Below are 24,257 nucleotides of genomic sequence, written 5' to 3'. Positions count from 1 at the left end.
AGCCAACCGGGAAATGAGGGAGAGAGAACGGGGAAAGGGAGGAAATATGGTCGGGCCTCGCGAGCAAGAGATGATGGAATTCGAAACCGCGCCTTTCTCGACCGCAGTGGCCCGTTTTAAAGCTGCCACGGGACGATTAAGCCCGTCCGCTATATTCTATAATCAACGAAGGGTTAGGCGTTGATTTTCGACGCCCGTGAATTCTCTCCCGATAGCAACGTCACAGTTTCGGACAAGCAATTATCAGAATTTCTTTCGGACCTCGAAAATATTCCGCGCTGCGATCGCCACGGCGGAGTTTCTTTCGCAACAATTTCAACGCGATTCGCGTTTCACGGAAATCGATTAAAAAAAAAAAAAAAAAATTCGACCAGTGTGAAAGGAACGCGTCGACGAGAGAAGAGCGTCCGTCACGAACGGCGTCGAAAAAAGTGGGTCGTTAATTCGGAATCGTGGCTCGCAGGTGTACCCTTCCCGCCATCACTCGTGTACGTGTTATTTTTCTTCTCCTTTTTTTTTTCTTTTTTATTATTCATATGTCATCGCGGATCCGTCATATACCTCTTCCCGTATTTTTTTTTTTGTCTGTTCTTCCAGCGACGAAGCCACCACTCCGACCGCGTACAACCTCGATCACCGATGCTCGTCCGTTTGGATTATGATGACCCATCCACCACGGTCAGCTCGTTCAGTTTTCGATTTATGGATAACCGATAACCGGATCCGTTCGTCCCCTTCGCCTCCGGAGTTCGTTCTTCGCTTGCTGCGCGTGTTTTTTACGAGGACACCTGGACACCTTAACCATAGCGAAGCCACCGTCACCGACGGAATTTTTCTTAGTCATCGTTTCCGAGCCTGGCTCGAGGCTGCGAGATCGGTTTTTTCGAAGGGGTGGAGCAGGTAACACATGATGTCGAACAGTAATGCTCAAACTATCGTCAGGACATAGAATCTTTCATGGATCAAGGATCCTCGAATTTTTGATACTTGATTTAGTACTTTGGTTGTAGTATTTAATACTTGTTGAATTTTAGGAGATTATTCTGATACCAATCAGGCGTGAGACATCTCATATCTGCACAGTATGTATGCAGGACACTAGTGTTTGATTGGATTTGAATTATTATAGTTATACTCTAGAATTCCATATTATAGTATCACTAGCCATCTTTTCATCTCTACACAATACATGTGCCGGACATCAGTCTTTAATTGTGATTTAATTACCATAGTTATAGTCTAGAATTCTATGTTATAGAATATATTAGACTGTGAAATTCTAATTACCACTGTGAAATTAATTTAGGAGATTAAATTATCACCAATCAGAAGCCAACATCTCATCTCTGCACAATACATATACCCAATTTGTATTTGTACCTAAGTATTTACTCTTGTTTCGATATACCCACCATCGTCACGCGACATAGTCTACACTAAGAGACGTACATTATTTAGGACGTGTTACTCACACTCGTAAGACAGGAAAACGCACTCACCAGAACACGTGGCTGCCTGTAGAACTGGATTAAGTAGCAGACATCGCGAGGGCGGCGCTAGTGTCGCTCCCGTAATAACTTCCACGGTCCTTCCTGGAACACATCGCCAAATTATATCAGCCTAGCACCCATAACACATTAATAAAATTACCGTAATCATATAGGAGCCTAAAATTCTATCCCTTCGAACGTCTTTATCCCTTCGCAACGCCCTCTGCTTCAGAGAATTCCGTGAGTAGCAGACGAGCAGCGAAATGTCCCCGGCCCAACACCAAGGGATAGTATCAGCGCTATTGGTCAAACGCTTTAAACCTCGGATAATCCTCCGCTGGTTTAAAATCCCGGTCGCTCGTCTCCTCCGCGCGCCCCCATCCCCGCGCTCGTCTCGCAGCCGCCATTCGCAACCACCGTCACCGCTATTCCGAGGATCCCTGTCCCTCCGCGGTCGCCGCGACGGTTTAGCCCCTTTTTGCGGAAGCGGCTGGACGAACGGACGAGATTAAAGCGAACAACAGACGGTATCCGGTCCGGTAATATTATTAAAAAGGGAGGCTCCGTCGGCGATAGGATCGCGCGCGTACGGACGCGCGTAACCGGGGGTAAGGGGACATGGTCATTGTTCGCGCTTTCGGGAGAACCCCGTTTCGCAATATCGCGGCCTTCCGAAACGTTGGCGCCGGTTATTAAATTTGTTAGGAGTTATTGGACCGGTCGCGCGCTGGATTACCGATACTCGAGCAGATTTTTGGGATGATTGTTGCCACGTGGTGGGCGAGTCCCTCTCTGGAACTCGTCGCTAGAGTCGCTGCTATACTGTCTCGAGGAGGGACTTCGGTGCGAGAACTTAATTCTTTTTTGAGGTTATTTTACGAGATTGCAAGGCCACCTTGAATATTTTATTTTTTCGATGTTCGTGTAACGATCGCTGTTGAACAAATTTCGGAATGGGATAGTACATGGTCGGTCTCCGAGTGTCCCAGGGTCTGAGGCATGGTCCCCTTAACACTTTATCTACAGGCCTATTTAGAAACAGTCTTCAATCCAGAAAAGAATTTTGTACAGCAGCATATGCCGATCTAGGCTGACAGTAATTCCTCCATGCTGTTACTGGGTACATTGAGAACCAAGTCTGTTTCCAAACACTGGACATTATACATAGGCAACCATCAACGCAGTAAATAAATTCGATTAGCTAAATACTGCAATGGAAAAGCCTATAAATAGACTCCCGGTGAATAAAGCGTTATGTAGCCTTATTATCGAGTTCCCTAACGTGTCCAGGCTTCCTCTTCCTCGCTCTCGTTGACCTAACCAACCGCCGGAATCGCGATCCGAAGCGTTTCCCCATCCTTTTCCCTTCGCCAAAGACAAACCTCGCGACACAAAGTACCCAAAGTCCCTCGTTTTAATTCCAACGTCGGCAAACGTCGGATCGAAAACCCTTTCCGCGCGACACCGCAGTACTTTTTGTTTCCCGTGTTTTCCCCCCATTTTCTCGCGAACGTAACCAAAGTCTACGATCGTCGCCTCGCTGCAAAGAGGATTAACGCTGGCTGGTCCGATCAAACGAACTTTTGTCAGAACGCGCGCCAGCGAACGGAGCGGGCCACGGTTTGTTTGAACTGTCGGCTTCGGCCGACAGCTGCGCCAGAAAGGTTAAGCTTCGATGGGATTTGGCGTTTCGCGATGAAAAATATCGGCATTACGATCAAATGGTATTACAACGTGTTTACAATATATTCACCGTCGACGGTGCGTATCGCGCTGTTTTTAATAATACCCGGCAAGAAGATTACCGGCGCATAAATCAAAAGCTGACGTTCCATTCCCGCCTGGCGAACCGGCACGTCCGTATAATCCGTAACTTTTAAAGCCCGCTGGGAGCGGCCGGGACGATTCAATAAAACCGAACAACTTTTCACGACCGTTCGAATTAATATCCCCGCGCGACAAACACCGGAATTATGCGCGGTCGAAACGCCGACGTGCGTCCGACGTGGCGGGTTGGGAGGAAATTTCTGAAGGCGAAAATCTTGGTCTTATTGGGCTCGATCCCGCAGGGACACCTCTGAGAGGAAGACAGGGAAGGTGGTGAAGATATAAATCGAAGAAGATTCTTGTTGGGAAGGGGACTATTAATCGCGTGACATGCTTGCGGAGCTATTTATCCGGAAATTCGGAAAGTTAGGAATTTAATTTTTTTAGGTGCTCTGTCTTCATAATTCTTAAAGATAAGGCTAGGATGTACAGCCAATCCCATAAATATTCATACGCTCCGTGTCTATTGAGGAAATTTGACTGAATTAAATTGTAGCAGGTTTGATGTTTCAGAATAAATTTTTCTTTATAAGTATATAACAGTGTAAAGTATATTCATATACATATTTATAATGGCACCATCAAATCCATTATTCAATTCATATAAATTTCTTAAATAGTCATAGACAGTACGAAATATTTACGAGACTATATATTGCAGATATATCTTAATTTAAATACGTTTGTTTTGTTTTTATATCATTCTTTGTTCAGGTATATCAAGTCTAAGAATTAAATTTTTGTGATGCTCTGTTTCTATGACTCCTGAAGATATGCAAATTTCCAGCACAAATGAAAAATGTCACAACGTAAAAAAAAGATATATATATTATATACATATATATACATATATACAAGTCGAATTGAGTAACCTTTTTCAAAGTCGGTTAAAAATTATAACGAAATCTCTTAATAGATGTCTGGTGCCTATTTACGAAGGCGTCCATGGTTTTCTGGAGGAGCGATTGCGTTCACTCCGTCTGACTATAGAAGTAGCATTCTACTCGACTGGTCAAGGGACTCCCGCGCCTCTGGTTTGACCAAGGACGACCTGTTCCAATTATTTGACCGAGAGTCTGCTCTACCTGTCCGATCAAGGGAATCACTTTCTACTCGAGCGATCAAAGGAGTCCTGGTCTGTTTGTCTGGTCTAGGATTGATCAGTTCAACTAATTTCGCCGGCGGGCTCTATCTGTCGGGACGGAACCAGACGACATTTCACTTGTCTTGCTACATACGTATGTACACTGTCGCGGGACAATGAAATTACGAACCGGGAATTACAACGACAAATGTTATAAAGTATTCTATAACACAATATCATAGTATTTTTAAATTAACTATTTTTAAATTAAAAATTATTTCAATTAATAGTAGCGTGTAGTTATTCTTATTTATATCCTCTGTATGCTTATTTCGTATTTTCATGAATTCCTGTTTTGAATAACCCTCGTTTCATTCTTCTCGAAAGTAACGACCATATCAATTCTGAAAGCCACTCCGACTGTATACCCGTTAATTATTTTCTATTTTTAAAGATTCAAAGAACTAATCCCCATTTTGTAAAACCCTCGTCAAACTTGAAGACCCAACCCTCGAGTATTAAATACATTTATCGCGTTCTTCTCGAAAGTAACGAACGTATTAATCCTCGGATTCTGATAATATCGATACACCTGCTGCCGAGAGACTTGCTGTCGGTGGTTCCCGAGGGAATGCTCGCTGGGGCTCGTTCAAGACTTCCTACTTAGCGATGGGAGAGAACGAAGGTTAAGGATCGGGGGCAGTTTGTTCCAGTGCTCGGCCAGGTCTAATTAGAAAAGTCAATATCGACGCGGTCGGGTCACGAGTCCCTCGGTGTTCATTATATTATAATATTCTCGGAAGTATCAGGGACCTCCCTCGATGCTTTTAAGACCGCGACGTTTCCCGCAAGCGAATTGGCGTCGTTATCTAGACCAATGGGACCTCGGGCTTCTTCTTTTTTTTTTGCCTTTAACGCGATTAGTTTCGGATACGACGCCGTCGACTATTTATACAGGGCGATTCCGGCGACTGGAGAAAATGGAAAAAGAAAACGGGGCGGGAATATCTTGCATGATTTCCTATTATTTTCTCTTGAGTACATTGCGGCACTTTGGAACGGGTAATTATAATTTTTTCAAAATTTAGCTATAGGACGCTCAGGAGCATTATTATTTAAAGGTAAACATACGAAATAAAGTACCGAGCGAATTTTAGACTTGAATTAAAAATTAAATAATAGACTCCTGGCAGGTGAATAAATTTATTTATATAGTGGTAAGTAATTTATGATCCATGTTTGAAAATTTAGGTATAGGGTACTCAGAAAAATTATTACTTAAAGATAAACGTACGAAATAAAGTACCGAGTGAATTTTAGACATGAATTAAAAATGAAATAATAGACTTCTAGCAATTTGATAAATTTCGATGATGTGCTACTCGTTACCATTTCTCCAACGAACCACTTTTGCCCGGATCAGAACAAAGTTCAGCTCGCAAAGGGTCAACGTCAATTATCTACTTTTTATTTCCATTTACAAAAAAAAAAAAAAAATAATGCAATATTTATCCGAGTACCTATCGCAGGGTGCAAAGCTTCGAAGCTCGACTCAAAAAATTCCCTGTTGAAATTCGATTGCGAACGCTGCTGGGGAAAATTTACGAGGTAGAGTGTGGGAGGAGGGTGTTCCTTATCAAACGCGACGAAACATGGGTCCAGGTCAGATCCGATCAATCGTCGACGGATTTTGAAGCGTAGCACGGGTCAGAAGCGCGGTAATCGCGGCTCCCCGTGCTTTGACGTTTCCTCGTCGATCCGCTTGAACCCAGGGGGACATTCGTTCTCGTATCTGTCGCGGCTGTCGCAAGTTTATCGCCGACAAAACGCGGCGGCGCTCGTTAACGCCCGTGAAATACGGTCGTCCCGTAACGAAGGGACTCTTTCGGTGCCGATATCCTGCTCGTCCCGCCGTTTATTACTCGTCGGGACACCGTTTCCGCCGGCCTTCCCCACCCCGACGGCGTTACGGAGCTCTAAACGAGCGTTATAATGACCATTGGTCAACGTTGATTAAAAAACCTTCAACGGACCAACGCAGGACCGCGTCGGTAGCCGAATCGTATGGGGAGGATCGATCTATGTCAACCTGGTGAGCAAAAGTTATGTATTTCCAGCGCTGAAGTTAAATTGAGACCCTTGTCTGGATAGCTCGTGTAATTTTTGTCCCTCGTGAGAGACATGTTTCGGTGTAATTAAGATTATTGGTAATTAATCGGTGATTATTTGTAAAGTTGTGGGGATTATTGACACTTTCGTGAATGTTCAATGACGTATGAGCGAGTTAACCCAATATTCCATCAGGCAAGTGGAACGATGTCCATACCTGGTCAGACACGTCGGATAACCACGTGGCGTGTCAGACAAGTAGCTCGAGCTTGTCCCTGATCAGACAAGTGATCCAAACTTGTATCTGCCCAGACGAGTGGAACGATGTCCATACCTGGTCAGACACGTCGAATTAACCAGGTGGCTTGTCGGGGAAGTAGTACAAGCTCGTTCGTAGTCGGACAAGTAGACAACAATACCCATATCATCAGGCAATAATAATAATTATGCAATATTGTACACGAACAATCGCGATGTTAACACGTCGATCGTCAGACTGATTCACAGGGAAAGGTCTGCGGGACTAAAAATTTGTCTCGAGACAATTAAAAACTACAAAACCTAATTCTCTCCAGATTTGTTTTCATTAATATTTAGCTCTCGAAATAATGAAGTATTCAAGTTCCTTAGCGAAATGCTCCGTCACTTATATGTGGACTAAAATTTTGTCACGAATTAGAAACTATTGAACCTAATTTAATAACATTCGTCGCGTTACTTATTTTTGTACTTTCATCAAAATTTACGAATTCTCTCCAGATTCGTTTTCAATTAATATTCAGATCTCAAAATCATTAATTATTCGAATATTAATTATGCTTCAGCGAAAAGCTCTGTCGCCCATATATTTCATTGTTGTTATTGTTCCATTGTTTCAATAAAATTCTTAATATTCCTGCAGAGGACGTACGAAATCCGTTTCGCTGTTATAAGGAACGAACATCCTCCACGCGAAGAACGCGACGATACTTCAGGAGGGATTCCGCTTCGATAGGGGCTGATCCGTGGATTATCCCGCGGGTGGCGCGCTTACCCAGAGGAAGCCCGGAGACTTTCTTGCATTAACTCGTCTCGGTGGCGTGAACCATTCCGCCTGATCGTTAGGGGCCCGTTACTACTCTCGAATACCGAGCTGTATTTCTCTCTCTATATATATATATATGTCGTATTTCGTGTTGTGAAAGTAGCAAACGTTGAGAATTTTTATTTTATTAAACTGTCCAAGGTATCCTCTCTAAACTATTTATTTCATTTCTCTCTGAAGCTTTCCCTTTTAAGAAAAATTAAATTACGGTCACGTGTAAAATGGTAAATAAAATTCCCCCTCTTTAAAATGACACTTGCACTTCTTCGAAGGGCAAAGAAAGACACGAGCTTAACGCTCGCTGGCTTGACCGGAAATCTTCACCTTGGACTCGGGGGTATTTCCGTACTACCCCCTCGGGGAGAGGATCGAACGGCAAACACATAGCCGTAAGCTTCGCGTGAGCTTAAATTCCGGTTAAATGGAACGTTTGATACGTCAAGAGCGTAATGGCGTGTGCCGTGATAGGAGGAACGGATTCGGCCGCAGCTCACGATGGTACGTACCGGCGTTCGCTTCGCCAGCCGAGATTAGGCTCTCCGATCGGTTCGTCGAGGAAGATTCCTCGGCGCCATTACGAAGCGATTTTATTGGACACTGAGAAACGGACCGATCCGAGTCTTTACCATCCTAAAGTGTGCAGAGTCGGTTTGAAAATTAAAGGAAGAAGAAAGAATAGAGGTCGATGCGGTACAAATTTCAGAACTTGTTACTTGGGATGCTGTTCTCGATATTGGAGACTCTATTTTCTTTTTTATTTACTTCTTTATTTTTTAGCGCAACTAGGTAATTGGAAGAAGTGAAGGCGTCGATGACGATAAGAAAATGAGAGAAAATGAGACAAAATTTGAGGCTCGACTTTTGATAAATTTACAAGTGTCTTAAAAATGCAAACAATCGTATATATCCAAAAGAACTGAATCAATCGTGGTCTCCTCTTAACTGTCTTCATCTTCCTGTGTCTGAACTCTCGAGCAAGGCTTTAGAGACACCAGGGAACGAAAGTACAGGGTGAACAAAAATAAAACGCCTCGGTGCAATAACACATCCGACTCTATTTTTCGAAGAACGCGTGACCGGCCATAAAGCGGCTTTGATTAAGCGTTTTAATTACCGACGCGACCGCTCGGTTTTGTAAGTCGTAATAGGGCGCGGGCGCGGTTTACACGCGCGCACTTCATTAACGCTGGGGTTGGAAAAGCTCCGAGCTTTATTGCTGGTTAACTAGCCGAAAGCGGGACCCGTTCGTTACGACCGCGGACGGAAATTTATCAATTTCGACGAACGAGGCGATCCGCGAAGCCGGCCAGGCCGACGTCAGCGACGAATCCGCGAAGAGCTTCGACGATAACGCGAAAGCTCGTCGAAGAGGACGGTCGCGAGCCTCGATTAATCCGAGCGGAATTCTCGGCTGGCTGTTCAACCGCGCGATTTATATTATTTGCATAATTCGTGTAACACGTACAGAATGCGTAACTCTTTGAAGGGAATTCTTTGGATGAATCGTGCAGCATTCCATGCTTAATTGGATAAATCTGTTCACCCGATATTATTCGCACAATTTGTACATGTAGACTTTGTACGAATCGTACAGTTTGTATTATTCGTTTATGTGTACAGAGTTTACGGTATACGTGATTAGTGTGTGATTTTCAATTTTTGTATTCTCTGAATAATTCGTATAATTTGGTGAGTGTATGCAGAGTGTCCCAGAAATGTTCGAGGTCTTTGAAAGGGGTGATTCAGGGGGAGATTTGAAATCATTTTTGTCTTAGCGGAAATGTTGTCCGAGGCTTCGTTAAAAAAAAATTCTTGAATTTCGACTGAGATGACTGGGCGTGACCGCCTTTAAAGAGTGAATAAGCTCGCTTGGTAGCGTTTTGGAACGCTTCTCAAAATCGTGAAACGTTAAAGCTCGATCCGTCCAAGCAGATGTTCCAGCGGCGATCCTCGACAGTGAACTGAGAGCCCCTGAAGGAGATACGCCAATTCGTAGTCGGAGAATTAATCGGATTGACTGCGAGCGACCTCCGCTTCTTTTCGAGCCGTTCTCACATTGTCCGTGATCCTCCAAGGATTATCCGAATAAGGTTCTTTCGCTAGCTCGTAGATTTCGTCGGACCGTGCGGTCAGGGAAGCCGCCGAGTGAGAGAGAGAGCGAGAGAGAGAGAGAAACGACGGCAAAGCCGCGGAAAACGGTGAAACGGAAGCCTCCGCGGGAAGACAGTCGACCGTCGCGGAGAAAAAAAAACGAAAGACGACAGGGAAACAAATAAAGCAGAGTGGAAACGCGAATCGAGGGAAAACGTTTGTAATGCGAAAGCGACTCGCTTCTCGCAGCATTAGGGAAATTGAAACGGGTTTCTTTATCTGTCGAGGATCCAGGGACGGCGGCCTGGACGCGGGATCGAGCATACGTATTTTTCCGACGGGGCCAGAGGTTCTGGACTCGAGACGATTCGATTCTGCGATAGAACCGCTCGTCGAACGAGAAATCCACGAGGATAGGCGTCCATTTCGGGGTTGAGATAGAAAGCGTAACCGGCAACGTCGTTTGCAGATGTGTGCAGGTGTTCGGTAGCTCTGGTTTTGGTACTCTTTTGGTACTTGACTCTTTGGTCGATTACGTGGACACGTTGATAATTGAATTTCATGTTTGGTTGTGTTTGAAGTGTCTGCGTCGTTTGCAGTTGTTTGTTACCCTTTTTCTTGATATCTTCTCGTCTCTTTGTTCGATTACACGAACATGTTAATAATTAATCTCACGTTCGATCGTATTTGAGTGCGTTTGTGTGGACGTCGTTTGAACCGTGGCTGTTTTATTCCACCTAAACGAATGATTGCTGTTTCCACGACTCGTTGTGTTTCCTATCGTGAACACACGAGGAAGATTCTCTTGAAAAACCGTACGCTGAAATTAATCGAAATTCGAGAACATTTGAAATTTCATCCATTCGCAATGTTATCCATCTGTAATTTATATTCGTCCCCAACAAACATTCTATTTATCCGGAATTTTATTTTACCATCCACGAAATTTGATTCCATTTCCCCCCGCCCCCCTGATTTTCTTCAAAGTTCGTTAATTTTTCCAACAATCCTTTGCGAAAGTTTCGCGTTGATACAACATCATCAGAATCCGAATACCTCGCGAGATGCCTCGGCCGGTAATCCGCTTTGAATTCATCCTGTCTTCGGCTTTGAAATCATCCAGCTTGCATCTTTATTGAAAACTCGAGAACCTTCAGACAGTAAATACCTCACTTTGTATTCACATCTTCGACGTTCGACGCGGTCTTACCTCAACATTAATATGCAAGCACGGTATCGATCCCGAGGGGAAGTAATCTAAGCCGGGTTACGGCGAAGTGCATGCTTGACCGATAGACAAAGTCACTTCTCTCGGAAACGAAGCATCGTCCTAGAAAGACTCGATACAGTTTTCCCGTCGAAGTCAAAGGGACGAGCAGCTCTTCGGTACGCGGGAAAGACTCGATTCCGTGAAAATTCTGTGCCCCATCCACGGACCTGAAATTTAGTTGTTCGCGTGCGCCACGGGCTCGCCGATTACTTTTACTTTGCTCGAAGCGAAGAGAAAAGACGTTCGTTCGCAGCTTTCTGCGCTCGGTGGACGAGCAGTCTAATCAACGAGGCCATTCAAGTCGTTAACAACTTTCTTCTGGCGGCACCTAATGTTACCAAATGGCTCGACTCGAGATATGAATAAAATTATAATTATTCAAATGAGTCTCGAACTACCGAGAATGTAAATGATCGTTAAACTTTCCGCTGTACCGTTCGAGTTATAGATTAGAGTCGGTTTAAATCGCGGCACTATGCAGCCAATGTGTGCACTTTGCTTTCAATTTTTCCCAGGATTCGAATCAATTTTCGTCTGGAATTCGGAGAGAATTTTTTCGAATTTTATAATTATTTTGGATATAAATTTAATTTCTAATAATTCCAAGTAAATTATAATTGAAATTGAACAGATTCCTTCCATTTGTTACAGGAAGGAAAAAAAGAGACAAAGTTGAATCAGAACCACCTCCACTATCACCTCGGAAGAATTACTACTGATAACCTCATCGAGCAGAGAAATGGTGAGTAACACGAATATATTAATAACAAAATAGAAAGGACCTTCGCTAAAAATTGAGAGGTGGAAATAAAGAACGTGTCCCACCAGGTGTAGCACGCGTAAAAGCCACGACCCATATAAAAAGGTCAAGATAGAGTTTTCCCTGGTTCGGATCAGAGGCCAACATCTTCGCCGTCGAACCGCGACCATAATCCTCGGCCAGATACCGCAAAAAGTATCGCTCGCGGCGAATATTCTCGACTCTATCCTCCCCCCTCGCGTTAGCGTTACTCTATCCCGTTGAATTCGATATCGGAACACGTCGGACCCAACGAACGGTCAGAGCTGAGAATATCTAACTGGACATCCGTCGAGCCCGTGGAAATCAGAGTCGGACCAAATGTATTTCATAATTGCGAGGTCATCGCGATTAATTGGTAACGAATAATCATATATGATTGGCTCTGGAAGATTACAGAAACTATCGGTTCCTGATTACAAGCTTCAACTATAGATTGTAATTACTGATCAAACTGACAATTTTGGAGATCATGGAACGTATGAGCACGTTTAGTGATTAGTGAATGGACGAACGTAATTAGGCGGGGGAGGGGAAATAAAATAAAAACTCGGTTGCAGAAGCAACTTTCGTGGAGATGAATAAATTCATCTGAATTCGAGGGATTGTATTTTTGAATCAGTCTTGAATTCTGCAAAGTGCTGACTTAATCCCCCCCCGGTAATTTGGCATATACTTTCACATATTCCAACGGCACCGGAATCCAAAACCTCCGAATACAAAAATAATCAACTCAAATTGCAACGCCCTCTAACCCCTCTAACCACTCGAAACAAAGAAATCCCTCCCTAAAATTTCAACCCTCGCTTCATCCCTCGAGTTCCCGACCATGTTTCTTCGTCTTTGACCCACCCCCGGCGTCCGTTGCGCCATTCCCATCGCTCTTCCACGTGGAATTTGATATCAGGACACGTTGGACGGTGCGGTCGTATCTGGGAAAATCCACTCGGTGGCCGTGTACGTGCGCCGTTCGCGCAGAAGGACGCGCGGACGAGCACTCCATATCCACGGGAATGTATTTACGATAACGGTGAGGCACGCACGTGCGTATGATATACGGGCCTCGGTAAATCTCGCAACGGGGCCGAACCGCCGCCCCCGGCCTCGCCCGGATGGCCACGGATCCGCGCTTTTGGTATTCATGCTGACAGCCAGCCTTTATTGACTGTGGATAAACCGCGGCGGTTTGCGTGTCTCTCTTCACGCACACGCGTGCCGGCCTCTAGCCGCGTGTACATGGGACACGTGCGCGGCTACGTGAGCGGTTGTGTGGGCCCGCCGGAACGAAGAAGAACCGGGACGGCGGTTACATTCGTATGCCGGAGGCGCGTTTCGCAAATACGCTAAGGGCTTTGCTTTTCTGGCACGGGAACCGAGCCGTTCCGTGTACACTGGGCGGACGTACACTCGCGGCTACACGCCGGAGCGAACTTGTGCTTTCATAATTTATATCGGTCGGGGCGAAATTTTTCTGACAGGGGAGGAATGGGTTAATATTTTAGGTTGCTGCAACCGCGAGGCGGAGTCGAAGATAGCGTAGTGGAGGAGAGGGATGTTCGAAGGAAGGGGAGGTTCGATGGCACTTCGTGTGGCTGAAATGAGGCGAAATGGGGAATGATGAATTTTGTGGGTTGTTTACTTTGTTGTGTCCGAGAGGGGTTTAGGAATCGAGAGGAGGTATTAAGATTGGGAAGAATTGGAGAAAGATTTTATAGGGGTGACTTTGTGGGCTAAAGTAGAAAAATGATCAACGAAGAAATTTGTGGGCCAAGGTGAGAACTGCGTGGGCTAAGTTGAGAAGAATCGGAGGAAGATCTTTTAAGGGTGACTTTGTCGGCTAAAATAGGGAACAATGAGAAATGATGAAATTTGTAGGTTGTTTACTTTGTTGTGTTGGTGAGAGAAATCATGAGTAGGTATTAAAATTGATAAGAATTCTAGGAGATTTTTAAAGAGTGACTTTGTGGGCTCGAATAGAATATAATAAAATAGAATAAAATATAGGCTTCATCCGTTTAAAAAATAAAGTAATTGCCCCGAGTAAAAATCTGCGTAATTCGAGGACGGACGATTCACCAGATCCAAGGAATTTAATACCGGCTGAAATGATCACCACCGCGAGATTCAGATAGCGCCAATGCGAGAAAACCGGTGTGGCTTTCCTGTTTGCTCGAAACTTGGTGCTTGCAGAGAACTTCCAGGGATCGGTTACCGCTCGTAACTCTCTGATAGCGTGCGCAGGAGGCGTCGCCGCAACTGATGATCCGAGTCGTTGAGAGTTAATGAGAGTTGAATTGAGAAGTGTAACGTGAGGTCGAGAGAACGGCTCCGTGTCGCGACTTATACGTTACGCGGAACGTTCAAGGCGGCGGTAAATTCTCCCTCGAATTCGAGCGTCCGAAGGAGAACGTTCAAGTGCCGTTAGAGAACTCCATTTTTCTTGGGAAATTACATTTTAATTAGCTCACAGTCACACCGGTTGAATGGCTTCGAGTAGCCGTTCCAGTAAGTGAAAATTCAGGTGCGAATGCTTGGGAACTGTTGGAGGAGGTTGTTTAACTCTAGACGTACTAAACTGGTCCGGGTTAGGTCTGGCTAAATTTTTCATTCCTTTAGTGCGATTAAAACATTTTTTCGAGGTGAAAATAGTTAAATTTTCGCGAAGCTATAATGAAAACACAGGGATCAGGTTTCGTCCACGATTTTTATCCTGTGTATAAAATAAAAATATTTGAAATAAAATACTTTTATAAATAGATTATATAATTGTACAAGGCCTGCCAACCGCGACCAAGCCCTGAAAATTCGATCGGAGTACTTTTGTCGGATTGTAATAATCAACAAAATAGTCGCCTGACCAGATCCACGTAAAACGAAATTACCCGGACGAAAGCACCGAAAACGGAAAAAGGAAAGGAGGGTGAAAAAGTGAAGCGTGGTTTACATGTTCGTTACAGAAAGCTTCCAGTTCGAGAGGTGTCGTGCGAGAACGGATTTCCTCGCATCTCGAAGACGGACGTCCAGAAGAAACGCTCGACAAGAAGGGAAACCCATTTCCGTCCTCCCCTCCGATTGCCTCTGTCTTCTCATCCCCGCCCATGCGTCGACACCCAGCTTCTTCGGAAAAAAGAACGATTTCCAGATGGATCTGCCTCGTTGCTATTCAAGACAATCGGGGAACGGAACGGTTGCCTCTCGTAACGAGATAATTTGGATCACTTTTACAATCGATAACTTCGTAACGAACGAGTTTAGGGCACAACTATGTTAGTACTTGTTTCTAGAGCACAAAAAACTGCATGGATCTGTATCGTCAGAGATATAGATTTCCTTTAAAAAAAAAAAAGTGCAGTTGCATTTTTCTGATGCACCGATCCACAAAAGTGCATAAAATTAGTTGCATGTTGTGCACCATCCAAAACCATTTAACTTTCACTCATAATATTTTTTTCTATTCCCAACCATTTAGGAAGTACACCCTGTATATTGTACCAAACTTCAAGTAATTCTGCGATATCCTTTACCATAGAGAAAAGTTATCCTGAAATTGAATTATTTTTAAAGTAATGTGAAATATTAACGGGTCTCTCGAACCTCTTACGTAGATTTTCCAAGAATTAATGTAAAAAAATTTTCGTCTATTCGATGAACCCTCACCTTCATTTTCGTAATCTTCTATCGTTTTTATTCCGCCTTGTCGAATACTTAGAAAATTCACCCCTATGTTGGATTTCTTGAAAAGATCCTCCGAGCGCGAGAGTTCGTTTTCCTGGTGAATGAAACTCGTTTAAAAGGACACCCGGTACGTGGTCTGATATTCCGTGCCGAGGAAGCCGCGCTCTTTCCCTCTTTCGCTTGGCAGGCATCGTTTCCTCTTTATCCGTAGCCACTGCATCACCGCACGTCATGCAGCGTTTCGTACTTTCGCCCCTATCTGCGGGTACCAAATCACCGTGCCAAGAGAATTTTGGCTACGGGGCCACGTGTGCGGTTTGTCCTCATCAGACACCGCCGCGAACGTCAGGTATCGCGATTCTTTTTCGTCGGGGTCCAATCACGAAAGTAGCAACGGAGTTCGAACTTTTCAAAGGAGACTTGGAAATTGAGGTCGAGACCTGACGAAATAATGATGGAACGCGTGGAAGCTCGAGAGGGTGGATATCAGGGGGGCCAGAAAATAATAATCGTTTCTTTTACGTTAAACGAATAAATTTATATTACGTTTTTATTTTTTCATGTTTTTCTTTTATTTTTCTTTTATGCAATCGTCCTTGTTATCGAGAATCTTTTGACATCTAGTGTGGAAATTTTCAGTACCTGATCGATAAAAAAATTGATTGGTGGACGGTGAGATGATAAATGATAAACAAGTATTGACATTCGCAGAGACGATGTTAATTGTTGGCTTTCTTAATATTATCTCCACAATTTTTATAGGAAATTAATATTGAATCTATGATTCCACATTCATATCATTAATTTTCACCAAAGACCCGAAAATTGAGGTCGATGGTTAATAAAATAATCGAATGTAAACCGAGCTGCCTATTCGATAATACTTTAAATCAAAGACCTGAAAATCATACTCTGTTGGCTTGGCAATATGTATAGTAAATTAATATTTTATCCATAATTCCACATTGACATAATTAATTTTCATCAAAGACGTGAAAATTGAGGTCGAGAGCTAATAGAATAACGAATCGCGGACTATCCGGAAATACTTTAATTATTATAAATTGATTCTCGTAAACAACATCGAATGGAAACCAAAGAGTTGGCGAGCGAATCCAGTGAACGTGGTACATGACGCTCCGCTCCCGCCATTATGGACCTTTCTCCACTCTTCCTCACCTCCCACCGAAAAACGTGCAATTAATTAACGAAATCGAACCCGAGCCGCGCATTCACATGTCAGCAAACCGACACGCAACGCTGATTCGCTTTACACGGTTATAAATTCGGCCGGAACGCGATTACCATTTTTCCACCAAAGGGTTGAATTTTGCGTTCCTAATTTTTATTTTAGTTTACGTGATGGTTCCCTAAAATATTGGATACTGGCAAGTGAACACCCCGTACATGGAACACAGACAAATTCACGTAGCTACGAAATTGTAAAATTGTATATTTGACGTGCATTTGTTTTTCTGATATTATTATTAAATACCATTTCGTTCGCTTCTAAATGTAATTTTCAAAATTGTAATTTTAGACGTACTTTCACTCGTTGAGTTTATAACGTATACTTTCATTTTATGGTAATATGTTGCGGAATGTCGTTGCGTAAAATTCCATCGTGGCGAAAGGTTGAATTGAATTATATTTTATATTCAACGAAATAAAATTGTACTCGAGCGAATTATACATATATATCATAATTATGAGCTCCATAATTATGAAAGTGGTCTAAAATATAAATTTAAATGAATAACGAGTTTATCAGTTACTTCACACGGCATTATTTTAAGCTAAATTGATTCGATTGGACTATTTTCATAATTATGGGCACGTATGTATAACGAAGCATTTATTTGAAAATATCAAACCAATCATTTAATTTAAACAGAGTTATTTTAATAAACATGGAGGGTAGAAATACTTATCGGACTGACTGTATAAAACTGACACAGTAAAAACATTAAACAAATCCGCACGTGTCGCACTTCGCCACACACCCCCTATCCAAAGATAATAAGAGACAACCAAGTCACGGTCGAGAAACCTCCCCAATCCCCCACTGGCAAAGCCCAAAAATTCCCCGTGGAAACTTCGAAGCGAACCCCAACTTTCGCCGCACGGATTCCACCATCATCTGTTCAAACGTTGCTCAGAAGTAATTGAGCAATTGTTACAGCCCGCCCCCTGTCTCGTAACCGACCCCTGCAACGCGTGTCATGCAGCCAATTCGAGGCAAGAAAACGACAGCAGTTGCGTTAAGTGGCTGCGATGAAATTTAAAATATGCTTGTTAACGCGATAGCTCGAATGGAAGGGGGGGGGGGAGAAACACCGAGGTAAAAAGGGTAGGGAAGAAGGGAAGGGTAGCTCGCAGTCCGTGCAGGGATCTCTGGGACAGGGGGCTGGGGAAAAGGCGGAAGGTACGCGGAGAGACTCGTCTGGCACTTTTATTAGGGGACCGTGTACTTTCGCCCCTGCGAACGGCCTCGCTCTATCTCCACGCGCGTCTTCACGCGAAAATGGTCATAACGCGTGACAGTGGCTTTTACAAATTTGAGACGTTATGAAAAGTAACGTTTTCCTTGTAGTTGTGTGAAAAGACAGATTTGGCAAAGAAACTGTACCGTCGACGATTTTGGAAATTTATAAAATGTACATCGGGGGGGGGGGGGGTGTGGGGGGGGGGGGGGGTATTAACGAACAATTAGATGTTTTGCAATTAAGTTTGAAGTGCTGGGTAAATGAAACGAGAGTCAAAGTTGCACGAGGTAATATTACAAAATTGTTTGGAGCACGAGTGCACGATTCGGTACGATTCGTCTGGCTCGTTTGACTATTACTTGCTATTTCTACTTGCAGTAGTATTTGTACAGGCTGATGGGGGCGCGATATTATTCGTCTGTTCACTGTATTGCCGTATCCTAAACAGTTGGATCTAATTAAAGCGGGTAATGGCAATGGCAATGTTTAGGAATCAGAGTAGAAACAGCCAAAGTAGAAATAGCGAGTATTGGTCAGACAAGACTCCACAACTCGTATTCAACTATACGTGAACTCGAAATTTGTTTGAAAATGAACTCACTCGAAAAGTAAGACTCTTATACAAATGATATATTCCATTCAAAGTTTAGAACACTGAAATATTGAAAGAAAAATAGATTTCTTTATTATTTGCTATCTTAAACTTTGAAGTACGAAAAATAAAATATACTTTTTAACCAGAACATGGAAGGTCTAAAATTTAATAATTCCTTTCCTGGAATACTGAGAATATATTGAGATTCCATTAGCCAATCGATCTCTCCCATGGTGATTACCAATGAAGCATTTCTTCGAGGGAGTTTTATGCGCGGAACACGCTCAGCAATTGTTCCGTGCAATTTCGAGACATCCCCGGCGCGGTTTGGCAATTTGAAGTGAGGGAAAATGACTATGCGATTACGTGCAGCTCTTTTGGAGCCGTTTCGTATTCAATGCCGCCCTCAAAAATGCGCGAGTCACTCACGCGTTCAACGAGGCGGAATTCCATGGCACGGGGCTTTCGGCGCACCGATCCGCGAGATGGGCCGTTTCAAATAGAATAATAATTCGCATAAATAAATACTGAATAAACACGTTCCGAATATCATTATTTGCAAGGACAACAATGAATATGCATCGTGCGCTGGTACGAAGCGTCGTCTTGGAAATACCAAGGGTGATTCTTAATTGTGTGTCAATATAAAATTCAGCGAAAATTACGATGAATGTAAATAGTTGGCGAAAATAAAATGTACAAAAAAAAAAGCGAGGAAGAAAATGAGTTACTATAAATGTTTGATGGTGGACCGTGACGAGACCAAGTACGGTAATAATTATCGTAGGTACATGAAAATTAATAATGAAAAACAAAAGACACAGATATGGCGAAACAGATGTGGCGAAAATGAAATATATAAATAAAGCGAGAGAAAGAAAAATTTCCCTAAACTTTTGACTTCTCGTAATAGCTACACTTGCAGATGCACGCGAGAATAATACGAAAAATAAAAAAGATCACGCAGAACCGTTTAAGAAATCAAAAGTCCGACGAACCTAGCGTCTTCTTCCGGCTCGAACGCCTGGAATAACTCTTTCGCTCGATTTCCAGCGCACTCGAGGGTGGAAATTGGAGGGTTAATTTGTCGTTAACCGAACCCGGATTGCAAACCGACGAACGGTTTATAATTTTCCTCCCGGTGACTCGAAACTCGACTACGATTTGTATCGAGACGGTGATTTCCCCGGGAGACAGGAAGTCCTCGGGCACGGCACGTCCGTCGCCGACAAGTCAACCCTCCCGCGCCCCTCACGGCGCGAGTTACGAGACACGAAATGAAAGTCCCAGGCAAATCCGATTCCGACGGTCTTTTCTTCTTTTTCCACCACCCCTCCCCCCTACCACGCTTTCCTCGTCGCCCTTCCCACCGTCCTCGATCTTCGTCGCCATCTTTTCTCATTCAGGCACGAACGTAATTCGCAGCCGTGAAACGTATCGCCCCGAACTGCATCCAATTCTCCTCTAATTGGCGCGAAACCTTCGGCGACCCGTCGAAGGGACGATTTTTCAATCGACCCCTGCTAACAGACGTCGCGACCGATGGTCCGGGGACGTTATCTCCACCCCGTCCTTTTTCCCAGCAGCTCCCACTATGCGATTCGTTCGTGTTTCATCTAAGGACTTTCGAAATATTTTTAGTTGGTGTGCTGGACTTTAAAGCAAATTTAATTTAACATTTTTTCTGTAGTTACTGTCGATAATAAAAAGAAGATAAATTTGATAACAGTGAAAAAGAGAATGGTCCTTGAGAAGGTTAAAATTTTGGGGATGTAGCTGAAATTAGTGGGGGTGCTTTACTTGCATACTTGAGTTGGATAGTTGAAAGTGTGGGTACCTGGCGGTCTCTTTAATTTGTATGTCTATTATAGTCAATGCTGAGAAGAATTTTCTGTGCTGGATTTATTTTTCAATTTCAGTTGGACGACTACCCTTCTAAGTATACGAACAACGTACACAAAAGGCAGGAAACTCTTTTAGGGTGGTCTATAATGATGTAAGAATTTGTGTACCTGATACACGTATTTTCTGAAATTTTATTATATTTTTTAATTCTCTGTGGCGAGTCAACTTTAAAATATAATTTCACCAACAACCCCTTTAAACATACACAAAAATGAACTACAGAGGAACAGATTCTCTCAGAGTAATCCACAATAATTTGTCTACCCGATACATGTATTCCTTTCACTGTGACAAATCCACATAATAATCAAATTTCAACACCTACCCTCCTAAACACCCTCAAAAATGAAACAAACGATCAACGAAATCTTCCAGAATCGTCCACACAACAATTACAATCTCGATATACCTTTTATTCCAGTGGCTTTCATCGCCAGGACTGAAACTATTCGTATTAAATTGAAACTCCTAAAACGACGTCCCGGGGGCAGGGTGCATCCCCCGGCCTTGAAGGGAATGGGGTGCCATGGTGTCTCGGAAGGATCAGAGGGGACGAAGTTAACGCTAGAACGCGACCAGACCTACCGATTGTTTACGCGAGCGTTTCCGAAGGGTCTTCCCGAGACTTCCGTCACGCTTTATCTCGAACGAGTTAGAAAGGAAGTTCGCGTAAGAGAACCCCTGGGACGGCGATGCCGGGGATGACGTGGACGAGGGGATGACGGGGGCTGAGCGGGCCCCGGGGGAGTATTCCTGGAAAGAATATAAACAATGCGTTTTAATTAGTGCCCCTTGGCCCGATGAATGCACAATTGTTGCCCTCCGGGGAGAGAGAGGAAGGGAGGGTGGGGGTTCTTCGCGAGCCAGCCTCGACCCAGACTAAGTCGCTACCTTCTCCGCTTCCGGTTGGCAAGGGTTGCGTGAGCTGTATATCAGATGCCCCCTCGACGCCGATGGAACTAATTTTTTCTAACTGCGCCCGGCCGAGTGGTTTATTTTCGCGGCATACTAATCGGTCAGCCTCACGTCGCCTCGCATACGTAATTACGCGAGTACGAGGGAAACGCGTACTTCGTCCCGGGCACGAGACGCTCGTCGTGATTAAGAGCGTAGACTGGAAGCGAGAAATCTTGGGGTTGTTGCAAACTTTTTAGCGGCGGAGTGGAATGCCAAGGGTGACATTTTTTTTGGGAGGAATTAAAGGAATTGCTTGGAGTACTTGGAGTACTTGGATCGCAGATATTTATGCAACACCGTGTGTGTTCTTGATTTTTCAACTTATGGTTTTCCGAATGGGGGTCGGTGCCATGCTGACTTAATTCATCGACGAGGTAATATCTATTCTGTTTGTAAAACATTTTACAAAAATTGAAATAAACAGAAGTGATCCTCGAGGAATTCTAACCTACCCCTGGTGGATACAGTGACCCACAATTTCGAAAGCTCTCTTTTCCACCCATTGAGGTAACCTGGAAAGAAACAGAACCGGACTTCGAAGTCCACCCCTCGAATTCTAACCTCGATTTCTAACCCTTTCCCACCCTTCGAGGCAACCTACCTAACACAAAGACTGTATATGAATATCAGGATTGAAGTTTTGCTAGAGAACTCACACAAAAGAATCGATTAACTCACCCCACTAATAATATTCCACAAAATGGAATCGATCTATTCTATCATTTTCCAAAATACTCTCTCATCTCCAAAATATTCTTTAACCCAATTCCCAAGTCCTGCGATCCGGTCTCAAAAATCGTCTTCCCCACCTTCTGGGAAGAACCTTCATCCCGCCACCCCCCTGGAACTCTAATAACGCTCCACCCGTGTTTCGGTTTCCAGGAAAAAGGAAGTCGAGCTTCCAGCGTGGCCGGAGGTCACGTATTCCTCCGCGATATTGACAGAATGCTCGCAGGGAACGCAATTTAGCCGCGCGGACGATTCCGTCGCGAGACTTGGAATCTTTTGGCGGACGCGCCCTCGGAACCAAGGGGCGAGACGGAGAGGAGGGGATACCGACACAGGGTTCATGGCAACGTGCATAGCAACACCGTCTCCGACAAACCCGGGGGCTAATATATGGCGTTGTCATTGGGCATTACAATAGGCGGTATGTTACGTAAGCCGGTCACGTGTTCTGCTTTGCCGCGCGCCACCGTACCGATCCTGCGGCTCACGCACGTGTACACGCGTACTACCCTTCCTCTCGCACCTTCGGAATTATGGTCACGTGTTCAGGTGAAGCTATTGATGCCCCACCTGCGATGGAGCCGTTTGTCGCGGACTTTCGTGCGACGCATTCCTGGCGTTCAGGGGTGCGAAGTTCTTCGAGAACCTCTTTGGCTACCGAACGAGGGGAGGTGGCTCTAGTAAGTCGTCCCAGGGTGTATTCTAGAGGAATCGAAATTTCGTTCTTGGTGGAAACTTGAAAGGTAAGAAATATTTTTGAAACATTGTATGTTTGTTTAATCGAACTACTTTCCACGTGATTCTGTTTCTCTTCGTTAATTTTAAATGTATTTTTCTTATTTCGTTGGAATTAGGGGCTGTATTCTTATTCATGACGGATAAGTTTATTTTCTAAAGAACGATCACTGGAGAAATAATATATGCACCAGCCTGATATACATTTATATTTCATGGATTTGATGTTTGTACAGGGTGGTAGCTGAGACAATTTTGAAGAACTATTTCCTTTGCGAAAATGTCGAGTGAAGCTTCGTTTTTGCAAAGGAAACTGTGGTTCAGAATCGTCTCATCTACCACCCCGTATAGATATCAAATTCCATTTCCGGTTTTTACACTAATTCTGGGACACCCTGTATATTCTTACCCTCGATGTCTATCGAAGCAATGTTATTAAATTAAATGACAGATGTTACCAAATAAATGTTCTATAATAGACACGTATATGAATAAATTTTACATGTGCATAAATCTATAATGAAAAATTTATTTGGAAACATCAAATTTATATTTATAGGACTGACTGTGTATATTCTGTTATATTCTGAATTCGACCTTATCGGACAAGTTTTAAAGTCAATTTTAATTTGAATTCCGTGTTTAGATTGACTGACGAATGATATAACTTCGGGACCATCGACTCGATCTACTGGATTTAGAATGCACAGTCTTGTCGGTTAATTTAACCCCCTAATTGGTTTCAATTCTATACGACGCTGAATTTCGGTTGATCAGAGATCGTTAGTATTCCATCCTGACGGAGACTAGAACGATTCGACCTAGGTCACGCGAGCACACGCGAAACAATTTGTTTATTTAAATGGCGTTCTCTGTGTGCACGCAATTGGAGCAATCAGGCTTGGAAGAACCACGTTAAACCACCGTGAATTCCATTTCGAGAAAACAACTCTACAGCTATTACAAGATTTAGATTATTATAATTATATTAAGATTATTACAAGACGTTAACATCGCAATGTTCATTTATAGAAGCAAAAAATACTCGAGTCGAAGCTAGTTACGGATATACAAATTCTAAAATAGAATTTATTTATTAAAGGGGAAACTCGTGTTACGATTAAAATTAAATATTAATTAATGAATGTCGAAAATGTCGAAGTTAAAATTACCTAGTGCAAGTGCACAGGTCGAAGGGGTGAAGCGAGAATTAATACAAAAATGAAACTTTCCCGGAATTCTCTACTGCTTCTCGCGATAAAAAGTTACTCTACTAAAGCAACCTACTCTGTGTACTTTCTAACCATCGTACCTCCTATGACTTGACGATCCAATATTTCAAACATCGTGGATTCACGATCAACTGCTAAACTAACCGCGTCCATTCGCGACGAATGGACCCTCGCTGGATAAATTTTCCC

The 24,257-nt window shown here is 43.5% G+C and overlaps 2 long non-coding RNA genes across 3 annotated transcripts in view; one reads left to right on the top strand and one right to left on the bottom strand.

The window, feature by feature from the left end:
• Positions 1 to 24,257, top strand: part of LOC128894981 (uncharacterized) — a 103,936-nt gene that overhangs the window by 32,357 nt on the left and 47,322 nt on the right. For both annotated transcript variants that reach the window (XR_008461650.1, XR_008461649.1), the window contains one exon: positions 11,607 to 11,697. This is a non-coding gene — a long non-coding RNA (uncharacterized LOC128894981). The remainder of the gene's footprint in view (positions 1 to 11,606; positions 11,698 to 24,257) is intronic.
• Positions 1 to 24,257, bottom strand: part of LOC128894982 (uncharacterized) — a 127,534-nt gene that overhangs the window by 93,402 nt on the left and 9,875 nt on the right. The window contains exon 2 of the long non-coding RNA XR_008461651.1: positions 1,500 to 1,592. This is a non-coding gene — a long non-coding RNA (uncharacterized LOC128894982). The remainder of the gene's footprint in view (positions 1 to 1,499; positions 1,593 to 24,257) is intronic.

This window comes from Hylaeus anthracinus, unplaced genomic scaffold, assembly GCF_026225885.1.
Source record: "Hylaeus anthracinus isolate JK02 unplaced genomic scaffold, UHH_iyHylAnth1.0_haploid 4, whole genome shotgun sequence".
NCBI classification, from domain to species: Eukaryota; Metazoa; Arthropoda; class Insecta; order Hymenoptera; family Colletidae; genus Hylaeus; species Hylaeus anthracinus.
The sequence above is the reverse complement of the archived record's forward strand: the minus strand, read 5'-3'. Positions and strand labels throughout refer to the sequence as shown.